This window comes from Anser anser, assembly GCF_964211835.1.
Source record: "Anser anser genome assembly, chromosome: 14".
Taxonomy (NCBI): domain Eukaryota; kingdom Metazoa; phylum Chordata; class Aves; order Anseriformes; family Anatidae; genus Anser; species Anser anser.
This window is the reverse complement of record NC_139735.1, coordinates 3,957,879-3,981,207: the sequence shown is the minus strand read 5'-3', so window position 1 is coordinate 3,981,207 and position 23,329 is coordinate 3,957,879. Positions and strand designations below refer to the sequence as shown.

Below are 23,329 nucleotides of genomic sequence, written 5' to 3'. Positions count from 1 at the left end.
GTTCATTAATTCCAACAGAGAAAAAAAAAAAAAAGGCACACAGACTTGGTTCTGCACTTAAACAGCACCTGTAATTACAGCAGCACATCTGTAGGTAAGGCTAAGGCAGTGTGCTTCTGCAACCTGTGATTTTCCAGCTTCTAATCTTGCACTTAAGCACCAGATGAACCAAAACTTCTGCTCTTTGCTCCTCAGCAGGTCTCTCTCATCTGCAGCGGCACTCCGGAGAGGCAGGAATGCATTTCTAAGCCCCAAAGACTTTGCAGGACAATTCCCTTGTTTCATTTTTGCATCTTCTGTTAATGCCAGTAATTCCTTGGTTTCCCTATGATGGTTTTCAGATTGTCCAGGAGGGCATTTTTTTGGCTAAATTTGGATGTCAGCTCTTATACCGATTATCCAGCTAACTCCTGTAAATATTAACACACTACATTTTCCTCCTGGCTGGACAAATACACTGATATAATAATCTAATGGCTGGGGGGTACCTGGGGTGTCTCACCCTTAGCCTCCCCATGGTATGTTACCTCCACCTTTGTATCCTTCTGGCAGTGGATGGGCTTCCAGGAGAGGCACGGAGGGATGGTTAATGCAGGTTCCTGATGTTCCTCAGGAGATATCCATCAGTGCCTCTATGTTTGAGGGGATGGAAGGAAACAATATTCATTGATCCTGTCTGATTCAAGAGGAGACAATGTCAAAACCCTACAGGTTTTCGAGCTGGGCACGGCCCTGACCTTGGAGGTGCTGGGAGAGCTCTGGTAGCGGGGCCAACCCGCCCTGGGCACTGGTCCCGTCTTGCTCTGGGAGGCACCCAGCCAACAAGCCAGGCTGCTTTGGGGTCCGTCCGTCACTAAGGCTGTGCTGCATCACCCCGGGCAGCCGTCCCGGCCAAAACACCCCCAGGCGATCCCCCTGGGAGCAGCTCTTCCAGACGCTGTTTGCAGCACACCGGCGCGTCAAGCAGGTGACGCCGCCTTCCTTAGGGCTGCGGCAAGCTCACAGCACGCTGCAGCAAACCTGCTCAAAGGAGGTTTACTAACCAGTCTACTGAATTGGTGAAGGCAGACTTAAACAGATACTTCCTTTTTTTTTTCTTTTTTTTTTTCCTCACTAAGTTTCTTTTAAATGACAAACGCGCTGTCTCCTGGATTAATATTTCTCCTTGTTTAAGAGATGAAGGCTGGATCTGAGACATCAGCCAGCCTTTTGTTGGCTGAGATCCCCAGGGGCTGAGACAGGCTCATTTCTAAATTCCCACTGCCACGCAATAGCAGGTATTATTTTGTTGGTTGTTCAGAAGTTACATCTGAGTAGCGTGGCTACAGAAGGAGAACACATGCCTGTAGTGCAATAAGTATTGTAAAATGTACGCAGATTCGTCACTGCAGGCTTTTCTCACAATCAATACGATGGCACCAAGTGCCAATTATCTGTTACAAGTTAATCCTTTAAAAGCAAATGCTGTGATGGCATGTTGATGTGAATGCAACACGCTGTCCCACGGGGATAGTGCCACGTGTCACCTTGCAGGGGTACGGCTGTGATGGGTGTCCTTGGCTGTGGCAGGCCTGTGAGAGACCTGTCACAGCTGGAGCAGGCACCACTCAGTGAATTATCCTCCTTCTGGTAAACACACAGGCATACACACAAAAAGCAGAAACACAGATATATTATATAAAATAAATGACAGTATTGGACCTGAGGATATGTTGCTGACTCCCTGGTATAATGAAAGCAGAAAGCAATTTATTTATTCCTGCAGGAGAAGGGTATTTAACAAAATTACAATTTAAACATTATTTATAGGGTAACCTTGTCTCCAAAACCTTTTACAGTGGAAATAAATTAGGGATCATCCATCATGAGCCAAAGCTGCCATTCCAGTCTCCTCCAGCATGGTTTCATAGCAGGCTGTGCAGTTCCCCGGGAGCTGGTCAAGCACCTGGAGCTGATCTGATGTCTGCTGCCCGCGGCTGTGCTGGGTTAATGCACCAGCCCAAGTCAGCACCTTGGTGGGGAAGTCTGGAGATGCCTGCTTCAGGTAATCAAAGTCGGATCCCCAGGGCTTGTCTCCACTGAGACGTCAGAGCACACCGCCAGGATGTGAATTCTCAGCACCACGAGCATTGCATTAAAGTCCTCTTGGTCCCCAGTAAGATTAATTTCTCCCAGTTCAGCCCAACCCAGTTGGCCTGAGCTCAGCGACACCCAGGCAGTTTCGGAGAGGAACAAAAGTGCTGCTGTGGCAATGAACGCACAAAGCAGCAACTCAGCAGTATCGGCTCTGCCTGCTCCTTCAGACATGCCAGATGGGTCTTTGGACATATTTCCATTTAAAGGCGGGCGAGTCATCCTCCCTCACTTCCTACCCACTATCTTATTTTAAGTAATGAATCACATGTTTTACTTTTTCTTCTTTTTTCCTTTGTGAAGCTGAAAACACAGATCAAGCTTTTCTAGTCCTTTGACATTCCAGACTTCTGCAACACCAGCAGCAAGTAACCTCTGCCATTACTAAACATTATTTTATCATTGCTAAGCGTCATTTGTCATAGAGAATGTCGCTTTTCTCATTTCTTAAAATATTCCCCATGGTGATAGACTTTTGTTTTTCCCCAGTTAGCAAACCCATTTCCAATGTTCAGAAATAAGGGGGATGCTCCACTCTGAAATTTCAGGATGAAACTGGATGTCACATCCAGGATCTCCCAAGCAATGGCTGAAGTGAGAAGACCACGTACTCTATTGGGGTGTTTTGTCTCACAGAAAGATTATTTTATAGACTGAATAGAATGTGAGACCTTGGACACTTTCTGTGTGAAAAAATGTCAGGGAAAAGCAAAGCAGTGAACAAACCTGCCCCAGAGCCAATTGATTGCATGTCAACAGTGCCTTGCATGTGGTGTCCTTCAGCTGACAACTGTGTCATTAACAGCTGAGCGTGCTACATCTGCTCCAAGGTGCCCAAAACATGCCAGACTGACAGCTCGTCGGTTGTGTTCTTTATTGCTATTGGGCCTGTGAGAGATAATAACAGGGAATCAATTAGCAGACAGATCATTTAAGTCATATGCAACTCGTGTGGACAAACACCCCCAAGTGTTTCTCAGCCTGTGGCACCAGCATTTTGTCACCCCAAGGCAGCAGGTGTTTTAGGAGAGGAGTCAGAGGTGATGATAGACAAGGACAATTTGGGCAATTTGGGCAATTTGGGCAAGAGGTTGCTCAAATCACACAGAGCCATTGCATTTGGTCCATCCCGCAGAAGAGGGATTTGCTTAACCTTCACCCAGCTTCCAGGAGCCATGTCAGCCCCAAATGTGATGCTTTTAAAACTTCCCTGTAGTTAAAACCCTTCTGGACTTGGGGGAAGAGGGGCTTCTGTCTCAACCCTGTCGATCAATTACCTTTTACAGGCAGCGAATAATTTCCAACATAAATAATAATAATAATAATAAAAAAGACTCATGGAGAAGAAACTGAAGGTAGGAAACCTAGAAAAATAATTGCCCACTGGGCCAGCCTGAAAGCTGCAGATTACTTCATGAGCTTGTTCAGACTGCATGCAAGTACCTAAGACTTTTATCTTGTAACAGGTAAAATAATCAATACCTACCCACTTTTAAAATGTAGTGACAATAATGAACTGGTGAATATTATAGGAAAAGCCATGGCACGTTAGGTATTCCAAAGGACTCAGGTAAGTACTACATTCTTTAATACAGTTTTAGAGGAAAGGCTTTAAGAACCTTTATCAGCATAAAACATATTTTGAAATTCATGGAAATTAATAATTGGCACAGAAAAGTCAATTCCATCTAAGTGGAATGACTTAACCCTGCTGGACAGTATTTTTTACTAACTATAATGGTTAATCTGTAAGTTGAGAAAGGAAAATTCTTCTGTTGTTAAATGTAATGGAACAAAGAGGGAACCTTCTCCAGCTGGCGGGGACTTTATGGAAATAAAATAAGGGGGAAAGTTCTATAAAATAAGGCCCATTCTCCAAAATAAAACCAATTAACCCAGAGTAAATTGAGGAAACTGAGTCAGAGAGATTTCCTTATGACAGAGCTAGGCACTGGGTTTCGGTCTGGCCTGAGCCTCCAGCTCCTGAGCGAGTATTTTCTTTGCCCCAGGCCCCATGGATCTGACATGAATTTCCCATCTGAGTGCTTTATTCTGAACTATTTGTGCTGTTTTCACACATGTTCAGTGGCTGACTCCAGCATATAGCTCTGCATACTGACGGCAGAGCCTAGGGTTTGGATTCTCCTCCCGGAGGCTCTGGGTGGCCACAGGGACAGGGCGCAGGGTAGCACAGCCCTGTGCTGCAATGTGTTGTTGAATTTGTTCAATTAAATGTATGAATTAAACACTGGGAGAAGCGTGGCAAAGCTCTGTGTAGTTTAATTTATACCCTGACATTTGTTGAGCTTAAACCTGCCATTCTTGCAAAGAGTGGTCAAACCCCTTGTACCGCGGCAGATGGATTTAGCAGAAACTTCCTCGCTCTTGGGTCTCAGGAGAATTTTGTGCTTTACAGAGTTGCTTGGGATGCATCTTTCTGAAGCTACAAGCCAGCTTCTGGTAGCAATCATTCCTTCACAGGGAATTCACTTTCTTATTATCAACTGCATCCCTGTTAGCAAATAGAAATGAGGCTCCCTGCCAGTCAAACCAAACAATTTCTGCTTAAGCCAGGTACATGTCTTCAAGCTGTCTCCTACCAAGGACTGCAAACAAATCTCTCTTATTTATTCTAAATTCATTTTATCCTCTCTGTGGCTAGTTTCTTGCACTTTTGCTGTTCTTTACTGAAATATGAGACCAGGGGCATTGGCCGCTTACCCTGTTACAATAAATGGGTCCTTCCTGGTTCCCTACTACGAGGAACCCATCTTTGCAGAGTCTTTCCCTTTTCTGGGGTTTATCACATGCTGAATTTTTGGGTTCTACACTGGAAAAAGCCACTGGATCAAAGTAAAAATGGTCACCAAGTCTTGTAGGGTTTCAAGTGAAAGCCATGCAGACCACGTAATGACGTAGGGTTTGGTTCTTTGGGTTACAATGGGTGAAGATTGCTCACTATTGCAACTTTAGTTGCTCACTAAAATCTAAGATCAAATGTAATCTCCTCCAGCCTGTCTTTACCACTAAAATGAATGTTTCCCCCTTGACAAATTGAAACCACTACATCTGTCTCCCAAGGTTTTCTCTGTGATCTACTCAGCCTATGGTCATTTCTACTTTATATGTATAATTTGCCTGGTTACAAAACTGCGCTCAGAGACACGCTGTCCACCTGTCATTATCTTCCACAGGCTCCAACACAGAACTGACAATGCAATTTTTCATAGAAATACTCCTTCCTTCCCATCCTGAACTCCTTGGGGCAAAGAATGGTGTGTTTTTTCCTGTGCTGTGCCTGACACAGCAGGGGCCAGATTTGCAGTTAAGAAGCATATAATAGGATCTCCAGCATAATATGGCATAATGAGTGATAACAAGCGGAGAGGTAAATGATGTCATTTGGTGCACGCTGTCCCTGTGGTTCCCTATTGTAAGCTCTTTATTGAACAGTCTTGTCCTCACGGTTTCTTACAGATCTAAAAGGTTGTCTCTATCATTATGCCTATCTCGGTGCCTATTTAACACTTTTCTACAGCTCCTCTTTCTTGCCCCTTGTTCTCAGCCTGCTCCAGGGAGCATGCTTGGGTCCTATGCTCCTGTTTATCCCTTTTTTATTATCATTTCCCTTGCTGCTTCATTGCCCAGATTTGTAAGCCATGTGGCCAGTCCCTGCCTCTAAATGCCAACGTGTGGTGTGGGAATGCAGAGAGGCAGACAGGCCCCCAGAGCAGAGGTGGCCCTGCCAACATCCCTTCTGCTTCCTCCACTGCTAAAGAAATTATACATATATCTTTTCATTATCACACCACTGCCAACTCTTCCTTGGCTCTCATTAGCAGCTACTCAGGCTCCATTTGAAATACTCTTTCTAGACCAAAACACGAAAAGAGAAGGCAGCTTTGATCTGCCCTGCACCTCACAACTGATGCCTCTGCCACAGACCTGTCCGCCCCCGGACCCACCAGCGAAGGGGCTGAGGACTTTCACATCCCTTTTGCTTATCCTTTGTCTCGGGGTTTAGCTCCCATAGTTCTCAGCCCTCTTCCCATCTGTGCCACCTCCCTCTACTTCCATCTTCAGTCCGCACATTTGAAAACAAGCAGCAGAAGCTAATACAAAGCTGCTTGCTTTTATTTCTATTAATCATCTTCCCCGCGTCCCATCTGCCACCTCTCTCTTCCAGCCTGGCCCACCCAGTTCCCAAATTTACAGCACTCACAACGTAAGAGTTAATCAAACCCAATCTCTCAGCAAAATCTCTAGCATCTGCTGCTCCGTATTTGGTTTCCAGCAAGGGCTGCTCAATCCCAGCCGCATCTCCGTTGTTTGTACCATGGTTCCCATTAGATAAAATAAAGAATGTAATTAATTAATTGGTACTCAATCTTGAGAGTTCCACATGGATCACTAGAAATAATCAAAATAGCTCTGCTGTGTGTGAAAATATCTTTTGATTGTTTTTTTCATTCGATCTATAATTTGCATGGTAGCAGTAGGCAGAAGCCCCAGCTAACCCCAGGACCTCATCACTGCAGGCTTGATCTGAAGCAGATGAGAGCTGCAGTCCACACCAGACAAATAAATGGAGGCAAAGGAGCAGGAAAAGCTTCTCCATAGCTTATTCCACATGTGCACTTGGATAATACTTCCATGAGTGTGGTTTTCTAACAGAAAAAAAAATCAGAATCAGTACCTTCACCTCTACCAGGCTTACCTATTTTAAAACAAAATTTCCCAACAGTTATTCGATGTCAAAGAAGAAATTTTTAACTTCATAACCACAATGTGTGATTCACCCCAGATACTAGCAGGGCTGGAGGGCAAAGTCCCGAGAGCCAGAGAGTTGCCTTCTATACCAGACCCCCCTGTGCTTCCTGAGTTTCTTCCCAGCGTTCCCCCTTGGGGAACATCCTTTCCTGTACGGCATCTGTTTGCACATACCCCTCCTGGATTTCAGAGAAGTGTGAGCCCTTCTTGCGCTAACATCATTGCTTTACTGACATCAACCCAGCGAAACAGTGGGCATGGGGACACCAACGGAAAACCTATTATCCATGAGCCCAATCCTGCTTCTACTTTCTTTTGGAGTGTGCTACCTCAGGCAGTCACTTATTTGACATTCATTATTTTGTTCTGGAGTCAAGCTGCTTTAGATCTATCCCTCTTTTCTTTCCTTTGCAGTGCAAGTCATGTAGATGCATGCATAGCTCTGAAACGAAGTGCCCGTTTCTTCCTGCACAGATAAGCCTGGTGCCTTCTGCTGATGGTAATTCATAAGCCTACAGTTCTCAGCAGCAGGGATGTAAAGGGAGAGGGTTGGGGTATGTTTAATAAAAATACATCTTATAATGTTTACTGACCAAAGTGGCATTCGACAGATGCTCCATCTTTAGCTATGTTTAAATTATTCCCTAAGCAAACAATACAAACTGCACACTTTGTCTTACCCAATGCAAAGATAAACAGAACATGCAAAATATATGGTCCTGGTATAGGATCCCATACAAAGATCACTGATTTATCCTGTGCTTAAATATTTTCTGCACAATGTTTGCTCAGTAATTTATTTCTCCATTGGCCACTACAAATTAAATGTCAAAAACTGTTTATCTTACGAATTTTCAAGACTAATAGTGAGTCTCCCATTTCAGCTTAAATAATATTGCCGGTGAGATATATCTTGATGGATTGCCTAAATAAAGCCAGCTACAGAGATAAAGGAAAACCATGAGCTGCTTTCTTTCCCCGTTTTTGTTAGTTTACCAGAGAGAAATGGGAATAACGTGATCAGCACTATTCTCCTTAAAACTTCTGAGGTGGCCCGGTGCTTTAGGAATTAAAAATCAGCACCTGCAATGGATTAAACCAGAGCAGCTTTGCTGCTTTCAGGTCTCTGCGATGAGAAGCCCTCTGCATCAGCCCAAGCTGGGCTCTACGGAGCTGCCAGAGCCTGGAATAAGACTGCAGCTAACAGTCTGTGCGTGCACTTAGTGGCAATGCTTCCCAGTAATTAAATTATTTGCTCACTAGTTGTAAATGGGCTGAGACTGACAAAGACCTTTCATACACGTATAACCACCATATGTTAATTTGCAAACAAGTTATACCAATTTATTTCTCATGAAGCTTAAAAGGCAATTTAGAAACATCCTGGCAGCACTGCCAAGAGCTTCGTATCATATTTGCTGCAAAAGTACAAGTTGAGTTGTTCTCTTCTTTTCTTGAATCTCAAACACAAAGCATTTAAAGTAGCTCTCCAAAGCCCAAGAGCCATCACCTACCTGTCGCCAGCAGGTCCTGCTGATTGCCCCGGGCTTGCATCCCACCGCCTGGATGAAAACATGAAGCTAGTCAGGGAAGCTCTGATACTTAATTTTTGTATCTCTCTAACCATGTCCCTTCCCACCAAAAAAAAAAAAAAAAACTATTTAAGAGAAGCAGGACAAAAGAATAAAGCATCAGAGAGCTAATGCGTCTCATTCACAGTAGTGTTTCTCCAGATTCAGGTAATTCCTCTCAAAACTCTGCTTCATAAATGCAGAAAAACTGAATACAGAGACCAGCAGTATCTCCAGGGAAATGAGTCTCCAGGGAAATGGATTGAGGAACTGAGTTCTCAAGGGCAGCGAAAAAAATGCCAACAGATGCCTAGCCCTTCTTAGGTCCTGCACTAGGTCTAGTGCATCCTAAGCACTAGAGATGCTTGGGGAAGCCAGGAGGTGAGGCTGCCGGGGTGACCTACATGGGCACAGGTATTGAGGGGATATTCTGGACTCACCTTCCTGGGGGTGGAGGGAAGGGCAGGCAGCATGCACCCAGGCTCATTCCTCATTTGCAGGTCATCAGTGCCCACGGGTAAATAAATAATGCTTTGGTAGCTGCTTAGCTCTGTCTTTCCTGCTGGAGAAGTCAAAGTGCATCGCAGGTCCCATGGGGCTTTCAGCGAGGGGCAAGGCAGTACGCAGGAGGAGGTGGATGAGTGGGAGCCGAGATGCCCTCAGGGGCAGGAGGGACCAAAACTGGAGCTAGTCGGATAACTGGGATGCTTCTCTGGCTCTTCATGCATACAAAGCCTTGTGGTGAGGGTGGACCAGTTGCAGAGACTGAAACAGATGGACATTTATGATTAATGAGCTTTCTGTCTGAGGATTAAAAAAGATCTTTGAACAGCAAAAGGGGCAGGAAGGACGGCAGAGACACCTTCCTGAGGAAGAACAGCACAGTAAAAAGTAACTTTGTTTTCACGTCAAGAGAGGCAGAGAATTATCCAGCTTGAGGGTCCCACCGTACCTGCGGGTATTTCCAAAGGAGCTGAAGAAATATGGCCTCATTTCTTTGCACAGCCAGGGGATTACTTGTTCTGACTTTGCAGCAGGGATGAAACAGCTGTGTACAGAAGTATTTTCTCTACTTTTCCAAATGTTCTCACTAACTCTCCACTGGAATTCGAGGGCTGCATACTGAACCCTTCAGGTACGTTACTGCCCAACTGTCCACACTCCAAATGACCCATAGGTCAGGACGGTGTTAGACAGGGTAGCAAAGAATCCAGTGTAGCATCTCTTGAGCTTTATGATAAATGCTTTTAATAAGGGTTAGACAGAGGCTCTGTACAACACCGCACATAGCTTACCTGAAGCAGGAGTCAGGAGGGGACAGGAGATGGGACATCCTGGAGGGTCCGTGCTTGAGGCAGCTCTGGGACAGTTCACATGGACTCTTGCATCTGTAGAAATGTGGGGAAAAGAGTTTGGTTATAAAAACACAAAACCAAAGCAAGAAATCCACCGTATGTTACCTGAGCTGACTCCTGTCTCTGATTTTAGCCTTTTAGTAAGAAAGCCCTCAATTTCTCAAAAAGAACCTGAAGACGAGGAATTCAGCAATAATAAATGATAAATAGAAAACAAGTAACCTGCTTGGAGTTAAGTACATTAACTACAATCCAAATAACAGCACTAAAATGAAGGTAAGAAAAACGTGGCAGATCCCACGTGTTCTCCAGGAGCTACGTGCATACAATGGTTCCTTTGTTTACATAAACAGTTTTTCCAAAATTTTTGACATTTTTCAAATACATACTGTGGTCACCCGACACACTTTCTTATTCCTGTGACTTGGTCATGACAAGAGGAACTGCTCTGACTCTGCCTTCCATTGATCCACAGCAGCCATGCGATTCCAGCTGCCAAACAGTGCTTGGGAGTTAGAAGCGTTTATTGTTGAGGAAACACAAACATATACATGGTTGGTTCATTAGGACTTGCAAGCTAGAAAATGCTTTCAAAACGCCCTGAATAGAAATATAGATTAGGAGAAGAAATGTCATAAAATGCCTCTTTGAACAATGCTGTCAATGAACCCAGTAGAACAAATACTTTTCTGATATGTTTGTTTGTGAAAGAGACTGTGAAAGTCATTATTCTGCAAAATTCTTCTGCAAGACGGTATTACACAGAGGTATGAATACAGGCCCAGGAATAGGAGCAACCCAGATTATCCTGAATATCAAAATGTGCAATTGTGCAGTGCCTGCAAAGGAAATAAGGATAACTTGTTATTGCATAACTGTAGCCTTATTATCATAATGACTCATTTATTATTTTTACAGCATAGCTTCTTCTAGTGTCAGACCCGCAGTTATCTCCAAATAGGAGGCTTATATTCAAGTTTTTGTAAATCAAACTTGGAACAAAGAAAATTTTGCAAAATACATTTTGTTGACCTTTTGCTGGTGCCTCCGTGTAGTCTGTCCTAGCCAAATCCCTACGTGCCTTCTTGGACAAACAACCAAGCTCCTTCCCCCAGAATTACACACTCATTTTGCAGACTCTTTATTTTTAGTTATTCCATTAGAAAGCAACAACAACAACGTAAGACTTAGCTGAACAGTGACCCCAAAACATGAGAAACTTGCAACCTCTTCTCATATAGTCTATGAACTGAAAAAGGGTTCAGTTACTTGGCTAACAGAAATATTTACCCAGCTCTAGGGAGAACACTCAGCTGAGGACCCACAGATTGTTATCTAATAACTCCTCTGGTGATAGCTTAATATGGAATTTGGATGCAAAAGCATAGCTGAATTTCAACAAAAACAAAACAGAACAGAAAAGAAAAAAAACATTGAAAACCACTTCCTTCTGGCCTAGAGATACTTTCCTTGTTTATGGTATAATATTCTCTCAGTGTATACAAGATTACTCATATTTTATGTGTTTATAGACATAGGTCCCAACACATACACAGGTATTGTGTGCACTGCAGAGATGCAGAAGAAAAATATCTGAGATTTTGGCATCCTGGGAGAAGTTTTACCCAGCTCCCAAATGTCACATGGCAGTTAAAATGGAACTACACTCATGTTTTTATTCAAATAACTACTCTAAAATTACAAAAGATAACTACTACCTTTCAGCATGAATAAACTTGAATACATACTAAAAATAATCTTGCATTAACTCCTGAAGTTACTGCCTTCTGGAAGGTGTAAATGGGTAGAGTTTGCTATTACATGCTTTACATAACCATATGTCAAAAAAATCAATAGAATGAAAATTGCATATCCAAAAAGGGGATAAGTGGATGTGCAGCATTTTGAGAGGCATTTACACACACACACACACACACAATTTAACTCTCAAGTCTTCTAGCTAAGCGCAAGCTTTATGACACAATTTATATTTTTTTTTTCTCTTATCAGTTGTCATCATAATTTTAGGGAAAGACAAAGAGGTCTTTTAGGAATTAGGATATGGTCTTCTCCCCTTTAATTACAACAGTTTGCACTCAAGAGGGCAAGTAATCTTGGTGAAATCAGTGCACGCGTTTGTGGAGTAAGGCAAGCAGAATCTGACCACTAGTGACAAATGAACTCTAGTGGCAGACCGTGGTTTGAACTATGACCCAGTGACAGGATGCTTTCAAAATCTATTTTTTTTTTTTTCGTATCACTCCTGTTTTTTTTCCCCGAGCCAGACGTATGATGGATGAACTATTTCCTTGAGCACCTCTGGGTGAAGTTGGCCCTGGGCGGTGCAAAGAAGAGGTTCCCCAGCCACCACACCCCCTCCTCCTCTGGCACCCTCCTCACACCTCGCAGCTGGCCCTGGGAAGCCAGGAGCAGCAAGAGCAGGAGGGGGTCTGGTTCTCGTCCCCCCATCCCCGTGCCACAGTGATACCTCCCAGTCGAGGAGCTCCATATTATTCCTCACTTAGAACAGCAAAGGACGTCCCCATCTGTCTCTGCTGCAAGGGAAGATGCTGAAGCTCCTGCAAGTTCAGAGAGGATTTATTTATTACGTGCCACTTATTTATTTTATATTAAGTTCTCTCAACACAAAGTATGGCAACAGGAAGAAGTACAGAGCATTGAAGGAGAGATGCACCCCGCACCTGACACTTCAGCAGTTTCTTGGGGGTTCCCTGAGGAAGAGGAGAGCTGGCTCGCTTTTCTTTCTCAGAACTCAGAAGCAAATTTTCATTCTTGAATCACGCATTATTTTCAAAAAGTACAGCTGCTGAGATTCAACAGGAGAATATTTGAAACTGTGAATAATAAAATATTTATTGAAAACAGTACAGCAGAGTAGAGCCTTTTATTCCTAGAAGATACCATGCAGACAGCTTCTTCCTACATGCAAAGATGAGTTCTGTAGATCCAAGTAAAGCAGTATTGCAAGAAGGCAAAGTGTAATACAAAATGAAATCATAAGTACTAAGAGTCTGAGAGTTGTTGCAAAGGGTGACTTCAGATCATTTAAAGCATGGAAGACTGTACCTTACTGTAACAGAATACTTAAGGATTTGGGGGGGGGGGGATATAGTTTTAAAAATGCTCTAAAAATAACTTGACCTTAATCATGCCATTTCTGTACACCTCTTTAATTACAAAGGCACATGTTATTCATTTATTTATTTATTTATTTATTTTTAATAATGTATATATCATTATACAATATTTCTACTCCCCAAAGATATAGGCAGTTGTATCCGAACTTTCAAGGGCTTTCCCTGACAGAGGGAAATGGCTGTGATCCAGCCTCCTGAGTGTCACAGGTGATGACACCCAGCCTTCTGAACGAGATAAGATGGATGTTAAGCTTGGTGCAAAATCACATCCTGAAAGGCATCCAGCTGTAACTAAATGAAAACAAGACCTAAGGGCCATTTTCTTAGTAGTTTGTTCCAGTTGCTAATTCCCCAGCTTTTAAGGATTTGCAACTTGGAAAAGGCCATTAGTTCTTGCAGGTACTTCTTCTGGCAGGTGGAGAAGCCCTTCAGTATGCAGCACACCTCCCATGAAGGTGTACCTAGAATCACCTCCCAAGCTTCTTTTTGCTAACGAACCAGATCAAGCTCTGAAACATTTTTCTAGCTGACAAAACATTTATTTAGCTTCTGACTGTAATGATTCTTTGTGGCATTAAAACCTAATCATTTGCACCAAATAATAAGCCTGAGCATTGTCTCAGCAGGTGATAATGCTATGTCTATGTGCTGTGATCAGTACCTTTGGTTATGAGTCAGAAATGCAAAACCTGATGGACACACTCAGCTTTTACGTGTGGGAGCTGTGACGCTTAACTAAGACATGTACCATAATATCTCCAGTACAAAAAGCCAAGGGATGCTGCCTTTGCCATGTAACAAACTTGAATTTAACAAGTTGTTAGATTGTTAAACAGTTTAAAGGGTTGTGCAGCACTGGAATAGGCAGCCCAGGGAAGTGGTTGAGTCACCATCATGGGACGTCTTCAAGAAACACTTAGACGTAGAACTTAATAGCACGATTTAGTGGTGGACTTCAGTACTAGGTTAAACATTGGGCTAGATGATCTTAGAGGTCTTTTCCAACCTGAATGATTCTATGATAAGTAGACTGTATGCAATTAGTTGAAGAGACAAAAAAACATGATCGTACAGTTAAGGACCTTTATCACTGGGAGCAGTCGCCATCGCTATCCAATTCTCTCTACTCACTTGTCTTAGCAAAGCAGTATGATTTTATGTCTTATAAAATATAGACCGGATAATTATCATATGTTACATATGTTGTAGGTCATTCCCACAGCTGTTGATGCTTAATCTCATGTCTCCTGTTTCTCCATGAAGAGGCATCCTACCAATTTTTGATGCATATCATATATTGTGTAGAAGAAAAGGATTCCTTTACTATAGTAAAAGATACAAATATATATATATATATAAAAATAAATAAATTAAGAGAGAAAGAGAGAGAGAGAGAGGGAGAGAGAGGGAAAAAGAAAAAAAAAAAAACATTTTGAACAGCACAGCAAAACATTTTAATTGAGCTAATCCAAAAATAAGCGCAGTCAAAAAAAGTACCAAATTCTCTCATGAGATGGCAAAATTCATCCAGCTCTGAATTTGTGGGGTGTACGCTGGAGCAGAGATAAGAAACGATACAAACAGAAACAGTATGAGAAGGGAGGGTATTTACAGGAGATGTGATAAGCAGCATAGTGCCTGCCAGACTGCTTCGTGAGGAAACCATTGCAGGATCCTTCGGCACTGACTGCGACTTCACAATTTCAAACCCAAGGTGACAAATTCCTGGGGCTTCGACAGCCTCATGTTTGGGGGAAGGTAACGAGAGCATTTTGTCAGAAAAGTAGGTCACGGGTCAGTGGGAGAGGCACGTTGTCACATTAAACTGTGAAGATTCATAGCTTCCAAGAGGGTTTCAATTTTTTATTTTTTTTCCCTGACGTTATTTCATTTAGCAAAGTAGAATCCATATTTTAAGCAAAACAAGATGGTTGCAATTTATGGGTCAGCCCATTGTTCTTGCAATGGCTTTGTGAAAGAAGAAAGATTGCACTGTCTTGTTACAAAAGACAGTGATTTTGGTAAGTAAGCTCAATTGTCTGAACAATATTCTGCAAATGAGTGTAAAAAAATATATCAGAGAATAAAGTGTGAGTCATGCAGAATTACTCAATAAGAAGCAGTAAGTCAACTTTCATAGGATTTGGGTAATGTGGATATCTCTTGAAATTACACCTAACTGCAGCAACAGTCATGATGGAAACAAGAGCCAGAAAGCAATAAAAATATCCAGTAGTTTCAAGAGTAACAAGTGGAAAACTTCAGGTGACAAAACAAAACAAAACAAAACTCAGCCAGGTCATATTTCCGATAGCTCACATGAACTCTGCAAAGTGAGCACAGAAATTACCCAAAGAGGACTGAGGAACTGTGGTGCTTTGCCCTTATCCTGTCAGGAACAAGAGACTAATGACAGGAGTGATTGAGGCTGGATTTTGACACTTGAAAGTACATAGAGTAGGTGTAGAAAAGATTTCAGTTATGCACACAGATGGAAGAAGTAGATCACTGGAGAACTGAAGTGTGACAGTATTACGACAGATAAAGTAATTTATTTTATAGGAAAATGATTATACAGTTGAGAGTCTTTTTTTTCTTTTTTTTTTTTCTTTCCCAGCAGAGTGAAAAGGAGAGGAGAGCATATCTGCTTTTCTTGCACATGATCCACAAGATGTGTCATGTGCTTCTGATGGTGTCAGAGAGAAAGAAAATGGTTTAGTGAGTGGGCGCACATTTGGATTTCTACCTGATTGACAACGTGCAAGTCAGGGAATTGGCCCAGCATCAATGAGTGTCTAATTAATTTTGGCAGTAAATGCCACCAACACTGATGGAAAATGGTCATGGAACAGTTTCAGAATCGATACATTATCTTATATTTAAAAAGCCACCATTGAAATTAATAATAAATTTACTAATTTCCTGTCCCAGGCTTCCTCTTGTTGCATCTGGAGCTTCTTCTAGGCTTAGGAGTGATTTTTTCCCAGTGTTTCTCAAGGGTCCATTCGATGTAGTGATGAAAATAAAAACCAAAATGCTGGGGGTCACCCTCTGGGAGTTACCCAGATCTCAGTGCGAACGTCCTCCCAGATCTGGGAAAATATGCTGTTTGGCTCTGAATTTCACAATTTTGTATTACGTTCCAGCAGTCACGCTATGCATAGACCAGAAAATATTCTGCATTAGAGTGCTAATGCTTCTCTCTTTTGCACCAAGTGAAAGCACAAATAAAGCAGGATGGATTTCAGTTTTCTAAATCAGAATGATTTGTAACCTGGCACACCAAGGGCAAATACTCTCTTGTAGCCAATCCAGGAGTTTCACATAAATAAAAGATCGGATCTGAAATTTTACTAGAAAAGGATGGAAGAAAAATCTTTATAGATAAGAATTACCTCAAGGTGGCTCAAAATTATTTCAGGAATTAATTGCCTTTGAATTGGCAATTAGATTTAGCCACCAGGTAAGCAATTCCTTCTTTTATAAAGTAAGAGCTCAAAGGTATTTGTATTTTAAAAATGGAGGGGAGAATACTTGTTCAAAATATATATTTTTTCCTGCTAATCTTCCATAATGTTATCTGTAAAACACATGCAGACAGCACAAAGCTATCAGAGCCCTTCACATTCTTTTGTATATTCTTCCTCCGCACACCTCTGTGAGATAGAGAAATTAGGAGCAGAACAAATCATCAAAAGAAATGTATGTGCCTAAATTCCCTTCATTTTAGTACTCTACATATTTTCTGAGGATCTAAGTCCAGAGACAGCAGATGGTCGTTTTTCTCAGATATTTAGGCACCTACACATGCAAATAGGTGCCCAGGGGTATTTTCAAGCAAGTCCAAACACTTCACTCTCTAAATAACCATTAAGAATATCAGTGCAACATTTTCATCCTACAAGATTTTTCTTAAATATCAAAGGGAAAAAATGACTCTGTGGAAATTTGTCAGAAACTGAAAGGATGTGTGCCTCCGGGCTAGAAATGGGGCACCACATAGATTTGTGATGTTGTAGCCAGATGGCAATATGAGACAGGGCAAATCAATGGCAGTGGCTCTAGGAATAACCTGGCACTGAAAGAATTAAAAATCTACGCGAAACTGCTTTTAAGAAATTCTGGAAGTCTGAAATTTCCCCTATAAACATTCAGCCATGAGCCCTCTACAAAAAGAAAAGACCGAGGCATCTCAGAAGGGAGAAGACCAGACAAAATAACTGTTAAAGAAAAATAGCAATGTTTACCCCCCCCTCCCATGAGCTTGCAGTGTGTACTCTTACTCCGGCAGAGCTCTCTACTCAACCTAGCAGGCTGTGCTGGGTTGTACTAAGCTGCACTTGCTTTTTGTGAGCCTTCCTTTCACGATCTTGAGTTGCCACAGGGTGCTGCACAAAAGGAGCATCTGCACCTTATGGCCACTACAAAGAGTTTGGTGCTGCCCACTTTGGCACCTAGTGAGCGTCCCAGCCTAGGGAGGAGGCCAGAGGTACAGCATCAAGGAGCTTCCCAACCAGTCACAGTATATATTAAAACAAATATGTCTTTTTCACTTGTGAGCAGCATGCTTAACATTCCTGCACTCTCACGTAAGTACTGGAAAACAAGACCAAAGGCAGCCCTCAGCTTCAGAGGTGTTTGCTGGGGACAGGGAGGAGTAAGGCGTTCCTTCTATTCTTCAGAAGGATGTGTGCTTTTAAAGCTGCTCCTGCAGGAGACAGTTTTAAACTTAGAGATTTTTTTAGCCTCCTGATAGTTCAGCAAATTAGTTTACAGCAGAATACAAAGGGAGATTAGCTTGGGGAACAATTAGAGTTTTAAAATGAAACAAAAAGTTACAGGGAAAAGTCTCTTAACTATAATTCATATTTCTGTCTCAAAGGGAATTAACAGAATTTTATGACTTTGATCTTCTGAAAAATGGGTTTCCTAACTATATTAGTCATTTTTCTCAATTTTAGATATGGATTCGATGAGAGATAAAACCTCAGCAATTTAAAAGGGACAGTTCCGCCTATATTTGTCACAATTTCCCTACTGAAAAACTCAAAAGTTCAGTAAAAGAGATTTTATGGCAGACAATCTATTATAATTAATGAGTATTCATAATTAATGGCTGGCCTGATGTAGCCTTTGAGAATGATCACAACCTTTCTCTCTCCTTAAAAATTTAGCAACGGGTTAAATGATAGCAAGAGTTGGATAATTCCACCATTAATCAAAGTTAATAGCTTGCAGTTCTCTCAGACTGCACTAACTGTACTAATTATTATAAAGCATGAATTTTAATAACAGTACTGTGCTGTATTTCTCACAAGCATAGGTTCAAAACTAATTAAATACAACTGGAATGTATTTGCCTCTATATAGGCAAGGTACATCACTGAGGAACATCATCTTACTGCCTCGTCTCCAAAAGGAATAACTTGATAACTCTGCTTTCCTCTGCAAAGTTAAATATCAGGTGAAGTTTTATTTTACCAACCGCGGTATAAAAGATGCAAATATTTCAAGGGTCTAAGATTTGAGGTATTTCTGTTAGCTTTATATTTCACGCACTTTTCCTTTTATGACCGCTGTTATCAATGTGAAAAGGATAATATTGTTATCCTAAATAATTTTGGTTATTGAGCTTGTCAAATGCATTTCCGTGAAGTTACAGCAATTGAATTAAAACCAATTTGTTTGCTCCGTGAAAGAGCAGATATTCCAGAAGCAACAAGATTTTAGATGATTAAAGTAATCTCTGTTACGGGCTGATGGATTTTCTTTTTAAGTGTATTCAGTAAGCATATTCGTCCATCCGTCTTTGCTGCATTTTGCATTTTACGTCTTTGGGGCATTTTCCAGCTCCCCTGGGTGCTGGTCAGTGAACACCAGGCTGCCCCGTGCTCGAGTGCTGGCACGGAGGAGCCACCGCCCCACAACGGAGCAGCTCTCCCAGCTGCTCTTTGAAAGCTGCTCAGCATTGCCACATGGAAAACAGCATTTAAAGCACCCCTGCCCTTGTATTACAAGCCTGGTGGCCGGAGCCACCCGGGCTCTGGACGTGAGGTGAGGACACGCAGGTTTTGCTACCAGCACAGCCCGCGTGTTGCTGCTGGGGGTGGCTGACCAGCTCTGCTGCTCCCCTTCTCGGTTTGAGCTACAGCCTCCCAAAGCAAGGGCTTGTGCCCAGCTCGGTGCAGCCCTGCCCCGTTTCACAGCTGGGGGCAGCTAGCTTGCCTTGACTAATAATAATTACAGTTTTAGGCAATGATTGCTGAGAGCCAATGACACCAAGCCAGGAAGACACCGGAGTAAACAAAGAGGGTGAGGAGCCAGGCCCGACACGGCTAAGCGCAGCAGATAGGAAAACCAAGACAAATTTGAGTGCTTTCTTCCCCCTCCAGCAGACCTTGCTGGCTGGGCTTTGCTCTCACAGACCTCCATTCCCACCTCTGCCTAGCAGCCAGGCTTTCCCCTCTCTCCTGGCTTATAAACACCCATCAATAACCTAAACCAAACCTCACTTCCCATAAAGGCCTGACCAGTAACCACCCAGAGAAACAAGGAGACGGTGGTCCTAGGTTTAAATGGGAGCCTCATAAATCTGCAACATGAGGAAAGGGCCCAATTACATCAGATTCAAAGCTGGGCCTGCTGCAGGCCAGGACATTTCAAAGTCACTTATGAAATTAACCTAAACATGGAACTCTGATAATGTACATCAAGTCCACCAAAAGGTGGCAAAAACAGACACAGAAACCTGGCCTACAAGGCTATGAGCCTTTGTCCTGCTTTTGGGGCAAATACATCCAGTGAACAATGCAAACATTTCAGCTCTGCTGTAGAAATTGAAACTACAACTTTACCCTCAAGTCCTCCATCAGTCCTTCTCCTGTACATCTGTAAGTCTTTTTGGGAAGGGAAGAAGGAAAGGGGTTGTTTTTCTTACTGATTTCATTAAAAATAAAATAAAAATTGAAACAAATCCTTTTGTTCTGCCACCGTCCAGGCGACTTCAGTCGGGGAGACAAGAGTTCAGCTGATGGAAACCGTGGGTGTGGAGTGGACGAGGCAGCCCCATCCCTGCCGCTGCCAGAGATGCTCTCGGTGTGCTGCTTAACTCTGAGAAGATCTCAGAGCTACAAAGAACCAGCAATGTGATCTGTTGAGTCAGACCGTTATGAATGATAAATTAGAAATTATAAAACTGTTCTTTTTTATCAAGCAGCACACAAACAATTAAACATCAGCGCTCTTCCCCGGCCTGCTGAGGAACACTGTGTTCAGTTTTCTGTTCATTTTTTGCAGTCAGAGATGGAAATGTGCCTTAAAGCAGTAGCCACGCAGAGTTTGGTACTTGCCAAACTAAAGTTTATCTAAACCTCTGAAGTTTATGCCTGCTCTGAGAAGGCTGATGTGCTGCTCTTACATTCGATTTAATTCCTGCCTCCAAAGGGCACCCAAGAACCCATGAGTGAGCACCATTTGTGCGAACAATATTTCTCTGAGCTAACACTGTAAGCAGGCTTAGCTCACACCAAGACCAACAATAAAGAGTCGACCTTGAGCAATCCATTTGCTTTACTACCTTACACAAGCAGGGAAACACGCACACCACAAGCCCTAACAGTGCTCAGAGGGAGAATTTCCTACGTCGGGCAGGGAAGCTGTGCTAGCTGGTTTGTTACTCCTTTTTTCTTGCATCAGAGCACCTTGCCACCTTCCGTGATCAGTGCTCAGGACCTCTGCAGGGTGAGGAAGTATTATCAAGCCCATTTTTCAACCCGGGAGGTGGGCTGCAAAATGGACCACTTGTATAGGACCTGATCAGAGTGATAAGAGGCTTGGCATGTGCGCAGGGAGGCTAGGCTGCCCCTTGGCTATAAAGGAAACTTTCATATTTCTCTCTGGGGATCACCCAGCTTTCAAAACTCACCCTCACTACTTGGGGTTGGCTCCTCTCAAAATTTACAGTCATCGAGGACCTTAAAAAACAAACCAAAAATCAATAACTCGAAAAGAAAGAGAAACCCCATCTACCCAACCTGTCATTTACTGTCTGACAGAAACTGCCACAGCTTCCCATCACTGACAGATCATGCCCAGATGTCTGCAAAAAAAGGAGGAACCGTTTCTGACACCAGACAAGCAAGAAGCAATGAATAAAAACAAGCTCCAATAATAAAACGCCCTGTGATGATCTGTGAAGCTTCCCTAGCAATCCTTGTCTCATTCCAAAAACCTAATGCTCGCAAGAGTAAGGTAGGGAAAAATAGGGTGATGCCAGAGAAAGAGGGTTTCTAGCTGGGAGTTCAACACTTTCTCAAAAGCTGGTGGGCACATGCAGTCCTGCCTGATCAGAATTCCCTGCATGAAGCCAATGTTATGGTTAAATGGGAAGTTTTACAACATACAGGTGGGACATGCAGAGGGAGGGCTACATGCAGGTGGGACGTGCTTTGTGCAGCAGCCTGGAGAGAGGCTTGTTCTATTCCATTTGAGAAGAGAGAGGTATAGAAGAAAAGAGATGAAAAATGCTGTTCCCCACAGCCTCCCCAAATACATGGGATGAATGAAGGATTTGGGCAGAGCCCTGATAAGATGCACACAAGCTCCCATCTCCTCTGGGTCCGCAGACTTCTTTGGACACCTTCTAAATGCTTCTGTTTCAGCTGGTGAAAACTCACCCTGAGAAACATAATGTTAGAACTCAGTTTTAAATATGAGACAAAAGATCCTAAAAAAAAAAATTAAATAATATTTTCAGGCTTCTCAGCACGTGGGCCAATTTCTTCAGGCATCCAGATTTGTGTTTAAGCACCAAAGGCAGCATCCCCTCATCAGGTGTCTGGTGATTAGCTTTAAGACCCTGCCTTTGAACATATGGTCCTCAATATTTGATTCCCAGGCACTTGGAAATAAGTGTTTTACTTCAGAGGGATTAAAAAAGGAAGCAACCTCTGTATATTATTTTTATTTCCCCTCCTCTTTAAGGTTTTAAGGCTGCTTCTAAGTGACACTGGAAAATTACAGCCCATGATTTGTGATTTCTGGTCTGCTAACAGAAACAATCCCCCCGACTGCCACTTACTCCTCAGAGCAGAAGAATCGTAACGCAGATTGTAAATGGTTGCATTACCGAGAAAGATAATGCCTCTTTCCACTCTCATTTCCCTCGGTTGATATTTATCATGGTAGGGGTTGCGTAAGCGTGGAAGAGACAGATCATGCATTATTTACCGCTTTGGAAATGGGGAAAGGCTCCAGCCTTCCACCGCACAACCAAACCCCAAGCACTGGTCACCCTCTAAGATTTGCATCCTGTTTGTTTGCAGCTTGGCTCAGTGTTTGTTAAAGCAAACGCGATGGCCCAGGCCACCCAGAGAGCTCCAGCAAATGGTGCTGAGGTTCACAGGCGCTGGTTTCCCTTCTTTCAGCCCTGGGGATTTTATGCCAGGATTTGTATCAGGCTACGGCAAGACTGGGCCAAGCTTAGGCCGCAGCTGCCACCACGTCACCATGACCCTAAATAAATGGCCTGGGCCCAGCCGGAGGGACAACATCCAGGTGGGTCACCCCAGGCTGAGCACCCAGAATGGGTGAGCAACCCCTCAAGGGGCTGAGCAAGGGGCTGAGGGGCTGAGCAGCCCCTCAAGGGGCTGAGCAGCCCTTTTACTTGGGCAGAACTGACTGCAGCAGAAGGAGCTGCTGGGCACGGGCACCCGAACGAAGAATTTGGTTCTCTCACAACACAGAAATGGTGCTCAGCCCTGTCTTCATGACAGCAAGGGCCCACAGGGCCCCAAGGCTCATCCCAGTGATGCCACCAGGGATGAGGACGCTGGCCCAGCTTCCAAGCGTGCCAGGAAGCCACAGCGCCGTGGGGTTTATTGCTGCTAAACTCCAGCCACCGCCAGAGCCCCGACGTGTGTCCTCACAGCACCACTTCCAGCGCACATTAAAACCTTACCAAAACAGGTCATTACGTGCTGGAAACCTTAAACAAAGAGAAATAGAAAACAAGCAACAATAACAAAGGTACTAAGTAAGAAGTAAGTTAATGAGGAAAAATTACAAGGAACTGAAGACTTTAAATGAGCTTCCAAATTAAGGGAAACAGAGGGAAAGGATCAGCTCTTATTTTTTGCAATTAACGTATTATTTATGGCAATTTAGGTTTTTTGAGATTAAGCCCGGATATGGTGCTGTTGAAAACACATTTGATTTACTCCCAGGGCTTCTCATCTGTTTCTCTATCAGCCTCAGACAGACAGCCAAAAAAACAGGAGGAGTTTTACACACTCCAGAGCCTGCACGCACACAGGGCGCTTGTAAAACACCAGAGGATTTATTC

The 23,329-nt window shown here is 43.0% G+C and overlaps 1 long non-coding RNA gene across 2 annotated transcripts; it reads right to left on the bottom strand.

Moving 5' to 3' along the window:
* Positions 1-31: 31 nt before the first annotated feature.
* LOC310881642 lies at positions 32-12,683 on the bottom strand. 2 transcript variants are annotated; one of them, XR_014572485.1, is made up of 5 exons: positions 12,532-12,683; positions 9,770-12,408; positions 8,915-9,239; positions 8,418-8,465; positions 32-3,021 (listed from the first exon to the last, which is right to left on the bottom strand). It is a non-coding gene; the product is annotated as an uncharacterized lncRNA (long non-coding RNA). The 2 variants fall into 2 exon arrangements; XR_014572484.1 differs by having other exon boundaries at positions 9,770-12,683.
* Positions 12,684-23,329: the final 10,646 nt, after the last annotated feature.